The sequence below is a fragment of the Tenrec ecaudatus genome, chromosome X (genome assembly GCF_050624435.1).
Source record: "Tenrec ecaudatus isolate mTenEca1 chromosome X, mTenEca1.hap1, whole genome shotgun sequence".
Taxonomy (NCBI): domain Eukaryota; kingdom Metazoa; phylum Chordata; class Mammalia; order Afrosoricida; family Tenrecidae; genus Tenrec; species Tenrec ecaudatus.
Genome location: NC_134548.1, coordinates 45,553,539 through 45,559,691, shown reverse-complemented (window position 1 = coordinate 45,559,691; position 6,153 = coordinate 45,553,539). Strand labels below are relative to the sequence as shown.

The following is a 6,153-nucleotide window of genomic DNA, read 5'->3' as shown; positions in this document are numbered from 1 at the left end:
TGCGCGAGGCCGAGGGACCTGTCCACCGGCCGGGGTGACTGCAGGGGTGGCCTGCTTTGCTGTCCCTCACTTCTATTTCACATTTTCACTTTTTTCCCAAACAACAAAGGGCTCAGTTTGCTATGTAGCACTGTTCCGCCCATCTGGGCAGCCCCACGACCTCTGGGGCCCTGGCTGTGGGGCACTAGAGCAGCAGGCCAGCTGGCTCCGTCGTGGCTCTGTGACTAGATCGCAGCCCAGTCTGCCAAGACGTAGTGGCTACGCTGACCCCTCTGGACCCCCGAAATCCGGGGTCTCCTCTGAAGTCCGTGCTCACACCACAGAATCCCGAATCTCCAGGCATACCTGGGGCCGCGGTCACACGGGGGACACCTCCACAAGTTGTCCTGGATGCTGAGAGGTCTCTTCTCTGACTCAGGGAAGACCCGGGGCCCCAGGGAAACGTCAGACAGGGCCTGGTAGCCTCGGTGGTGGTCTAGTGGGGTGCTGGGAGGGCGAACACTGTTGAGTGGGCAGGTCTCAGGCACGGAGCGGGCCTTGGGGTGCACGCCAGCACACTTGTCCTGCTTCAGGAACACTTTCATGCTGGTAAAGCAGCAGCCCTCGATGTAGGCGAGAACGTGTTGCACAGGCTCTAGGCATTGGTCCCTTCGATGTCCTGGATTCACGACCTGGTGTCCAGTGAATGCTGTCCAAAGCTGTGGGGCCTGCAGCTGAAGCCACTCCACGTGCAGGAGGGGTCCCGGGCGAGGTCGCAGTCGCCGGAGCTTCTGTACGCTGTAGTTGGCCACAGGCACCTGGGCTATCCCGGAGGAGGAGGAAGCGTACAGCAGCACCTTGTGGGAGTCCAGCAGCAGGTTCTGCATGGGCTGTTCCTGGGGGAACACCTGAAGCTCCTGGATGAGGTGCCCCCTAGAGCCCACTTTTACAGCCTTGTGCAGCCGGCTGTCACCGGTGCCCAAGAACAGGACCTCATAGGTGTGGTGCGGGCCACGCACACAGTGGATGATCACCATCTGGTAGCAGGCCTGGGGCTGCAGCAGGAGCATGTGGCTGCGCACCTGCCTGTCCATCAGGAAGTGGTCCTTGAGGAAGTTCAGCACCCGGTCCTGGAGCTACAGGGATGAGTTGATCTTCCTTTCCAGGGCACTGTTGGTGATGCACTTGCCAGGCCCCGGGATGAGGGGACCAGGTGCGTCACGGAGTACCACTGCTGCGTCTCCTGGTTCACCTCCTTGTAGAGGCTGCTGAAGGCCCTCTGCATGTCCCTCAGGTGGAAGACACAGATGGCAGAGCCCTCCATGGTCCCAGGGTACCATTGGGACGTGAAGACCCCATAGAAGAGGGTGTTGAGACAGTCCTGGGGGCTAGGGCTCAGTATGAAGACGTCTCGAAGCATGTTGAAGGGGAAGCCGTTCCCAGGTCTGGATCACAGCAGCTGGGCCTTCAGGAAGGACGTCTGTGATATGAGTTAAGGGGATGCCAGCCCCCCACCACTAATCATGGGTTTAGTAAGCACAATTGTACGGTTGAGATATATATTATATTAAAGTCATGGAGAGCATGAGCGATAGAAGAGACATTACAATAATGCAGTCAGACACATTACATGGTAGCATTGCTCGCCTCAGCCCCGCATGGTGGTCCACGTGGAGCGAGGGGGAAGGGAAGGAAGACAAGGGGAAAGGGAAACGGGAGGAGAAGGAGCTGAGGAGAGAGAGGGGGAGAGACCAGCGAGAGAGAGAGCTCTCTATCGCTAACCCAGGTCTATAGGTTATACAGCAATGAGAGGGGGTGGTCTAGGGACATACACGCAATAGGAAGAGAAGAGATTGGGGGTATGCATGTGACAAGATGGGCGGACCCTAGAATCAGGATAGCAGCTTAACTCTGACCTATTCTCTGGCTCTCCACAGGAACCATTATCAGTAGGGTGTAAACCCCACCCACAGGAACCAAGCAATTAGTTGCAAGCTTCAGGGAGAAGTAATCCATTGTCTCCAGCAGCAGGGAGCAGGCTCACCCCTGTGGTGTGGGGAGACCGCAGTCTGCCTCCAAGGAGGATCTGACCTCCCCCCACAAACGTCCATCGCTGCTGCAGGACCCACTCACCGCCTTTGTCACCCTTGCAGATGCGTGCGATGCGGACACGATGGATGGTGTTCTCAAAGAACTCAAACTCCTGGCCTGTTTCACTGAAGAAGAAGTAGATCTTCTCGACATCCCCCTTCAAGCTGCCCAGGCTATCGGGAATGTAGGCTGAGGCCACAAAGCCTGGGTCTTGTAGCCAGTTGGGGGAGCTCTTGGTCTTGGTGTGACATTGGCTCTGGCTTTGGAGATACCTGGGTCATTCCCCTGGAAGCTGCTGACTGTTCCGGTGTACAACTCGCTGTCAACCACCAGGGCTGTGGGCTTGAAATTTGGGTCAAAGGGATGACCGCCCTTGCCATCTTCAAGGAGGATGTTCCCTGCCTCGTCCTTCGCCAGAGTGAAGTCCTCCACATTATTGTAGATGCACACAGGGCTGAAGGCGGCCATGCCACAGGTAAACAGGTGGCTGCTATTGAGCGGCAGAAGGATCTTGATGTAGTTTTGGCAATCGCGCTGGGGGTCCTTACCTTTGAAGCTGCACTGCTGTTTTCTCTCCGCGTCTGCACACCACAGCACCTCCTGGTAATCCCCTCCTGGCAGGAAGCTGACGCTGGTGTTGAGTGCAAAGAGAGGGCCTCTTGGGCGCCCATATATAGAGTGTTGCCATCCTTGCTTAGCAGAAGGGTTGTGTAGTTGGAGATGTTCCCAGCTTTAAATCGGAGCAACAGCCGCTTTTCAGAACTCTAACGTGGGCTGAGCTGTTTACAGTCAAGCCTCCTTTCATATTTACAGCTGGTGAGGGAATAAGGCACAGAGAAGTTCCGGGATGTGCTGTGGTTGGTTGGTTGTACAAGTGGAAGTCAGGTAGATGCACAACCCCGGTAGATGCTCTACCTACAGTCAGAATTCCAGCCTGGGTCTTAAGTAGTAGCAATCCTCTTCCCTTGAGAAGTAGAAGCTGGTTTTCTTCCCTCCTACAAGTCCATCTTATGCCTTTGCTGGAGACAGTCAGGGGAGTGCCCGGCCGCCCTGGTGCTCTGACTCCTGGCGAGTAATACAGTTTCTATCAGGGAAATTTAACCTAAGTACTCAAGGAATTAAAATTGATGCTTGAGTTGATCAGAGTTATGAGGAAAAGCCAAAAGCTGTGATTAAGTCATAAATTATTAAGAGCGGTAATTGGGATGTGCTACTTAAAAGAACTATGGGATGTTTACTAGGAAAGTCCAACCTAAACTCTCAAGGTGTTCAGATTGTTGCTGGAATTATTGATCAGGATTATGAAGGAGATATTAAGGCAGTGATAAAATCTGATGTACCATGGTTTATAAAGGAAGATCGCTTAGGCCAATTTTTGCTTCCTCGGATTTCTAGAGTTAAAAGTTATACTTATCAGGAAAGAGTACCTGAGAAGTCTGACCACCTTTAAATGAAGGGGTCTTTTGGAATACTGTTGTGGGAAAACAACAGCACCCCCAGATGGAATTAGAAATTGAAGGGAAAAGGTTTTTAAACTTTGGATATGGGGTCATTTACTTAGGGCATCCAGGAGGGCCTAAGTCCTGCTCATTAACTTCCTCTAACTCTAGCGTGGAAGGAATGAGAGAAATTAACCAAAACAGAATATTGCAAGGCTGTAAAATCATACAGTGTAAAGAGCCTGTAACCTTACTGGTAAACTTAGAGAAAAAAATGTCTGCTTGGTAAGTTATTTCAAGAACAGCTGGATGAATTTATTAAGAATTTTTTCACCCAATTCGTTAGCTCTCTTAATTTTCTGAGAGCTGGGAGCCGATATTTACATGTTAGCTCTCTAGATTCTCCGAGTGGAAGCAGAAATTTGCATAAGAATGAACTTTACCTAAATTGTTATGCTGGTTTAAAATCTAACAAGTTAACTGAGATTGCCAGCAGTGCTTTAATGTCTGTTAAAACAGAAGGGGGAGAAGAGTAATCTTATGTATGACAAATTTCATTTGGTCATTTTAACAAAAAAATTTTTCTCCTTGCTGAAAGCTTGTAAAAGAATTAGAGGATAAACACATTTTCACTTCTACAGAGAAAGCTGATCCTAAGGAGCCCCAGGAAGCCGGGAATTGCGTTGGGGATCCATAGAGAAAGGGCTGTGCATTTATGTGTTTGGACTCCCCTTAGAAGGATGTAATCACGTTCAGAGAAAGATGGACAAGAAAGAAATGAAGAATCCATCCAATATTAGTCATATTTCATTTTCCAGATTGATGACACCCTGAAGGGAGGGGCTATTTGCTTATGTTTTCACAGGCAAAGGAGATGGGTGGATGTCTCTTCAGCAGGCAAGGCCCAGAAGAAAGGAGGAAACTGACCCTGTCCTGTTTACTGAAGTTATCCCAAACATTAAGAAGACCTCACAGATTCCTGAGGATGGTGATCGCTGACTGCTGAGATACTTCTTCCATTGCTGATGCTGTCTAAGGGACCCTCTGGGACTCTATCATAACTGAACATTTTATACAATAGTGACTGAACTATTACAACAGACTATTCTTTTGCTGAAAGAGCAAGATTTTGGACTTGTCAATTAATGCTATAATTTTATTGGAATGTTGCTGCTTTTTGTATAACCCCTTATCCTTATAATAAGACATTGCATGATTGGGATTTGATTAGGAAACATTTGCAAGGATTTAAGGGAAATATTTCATTAGATGTGATTCAGCTAAAGAAGGATATTTTCTGTATATTCAAAAACAAGCTTGAGGCGTCTCCTGGCTCTGATAGGATTAAGCAATTGGTGAATGGCATGGCAGGGTTGGACCCACGATCTTGGGCTCAAAAAGTATTTCACATAGCTTAAGTTCCAGTCTGACTGTGTTGTTTATTCATCATAAAGTTGATGCTTGCAGTCTCGTGTAACTTCTACAGGAAGCTGAGATATATGAAGAGAGACCATGTTGCCTCTCTGACACTATTAATTCTTAAACATAATGCAGAGCGGGGAAATGTGGGATACTAGCACTGTAGGGAAATAAAACTGGGACTTATTCCCTGACGGGTACAGAGGGAATCTGGAAGACTAGTATCCCATGGCTGGAAGACCGCCACTCTGGTAGTTGGAGATATGGTCCAGGTACATGTTCCTGCGGTTGTCTATCATTTTCACAGTTTCTCCCCTAAAGCTGTGATACCTTAAGGTGAGCACATGGTTGATTCATTCGCCCTATAGAAGCAGACATTCCTCTTTGCTCGTTTTCTTCCCACCGCGGCATCCAGCCCCTCTCATACCTTCCTCCAATAGCAGATGGGCTTAGGGAGACTTTATCCTCCATGCCTGGATTTATGTTTGCTATAAGCCTGAATTTTGGGCTATATTAATTGGGTCATGAAGTTTTGCCTTGACAGCTTTCAATGTATAGAAAATAACCATGTAGTCACTGTGGCTCTTTTGAATTTTATGTATAAAGCAAAAGGGGGAATTGTGGGAAACAGAAGGATTTCTCCCAAATTCTCTCCCCAAGATATAGACCAAACGTAGCTGCTTGTGAATGACCATACACTTGGAGGTCATCAGAAATAGATCAGGGGTTATTCTCCCTAAGGGTTATCAGCCATCTAGAGCAAGCAGTCACCACTGCTTATCCCACAAGAAGTAGGGCCCACTCCCTTCTCATAAGGATAGCAGTTGACTGTTTCCTTGTAGGAGACCCCAGAGAGGTCAAGCCCATCCAAGGGTGACCAAGGTTAGGCCACCATCATGAATCTAGGGTCTGTCCATCTTGTCACATGTACACCTCTAGTTCCTCCCCTTCCTATTATTTGTACAGCCCCAGCTCATCCCTCTCTGTCACACTTATGCCTATTATACTGCCCCTTCCTATAATGTGTATGCCTATTGTACTGGCCCTTCTGGTAACCTGTGGTTATCTGTAATCATGCCCTCCCTAGATAGATATAGCCCTTGTTTAGCAATAAACAGGGTCCTTGAGCATCCTGCCAGGTCCCTGCCCCACCTCGCCTAGGCCCACGCTGTGCGCGGATCTGGCTGGTAAGATCATGGCCATCCAGGAGGTGAGCATGCTACCA

At 49.0% G+C, this 6,153-nt stretch overlaps 1 pseudogene; it reads right to left on the bottom strand.

Moving 5' to 3' along the window:
- Nucleotides 1-580: 580 nt before the first annotated feature.
- Nucleotides 581-5,399, bottom strand: LOC142433307 (semaphorin-4B pseudogene; annotated as a pseudogene).
- Between the last annotated feature and the right edge of the window lie 754 nt (nt 5,400-6,153).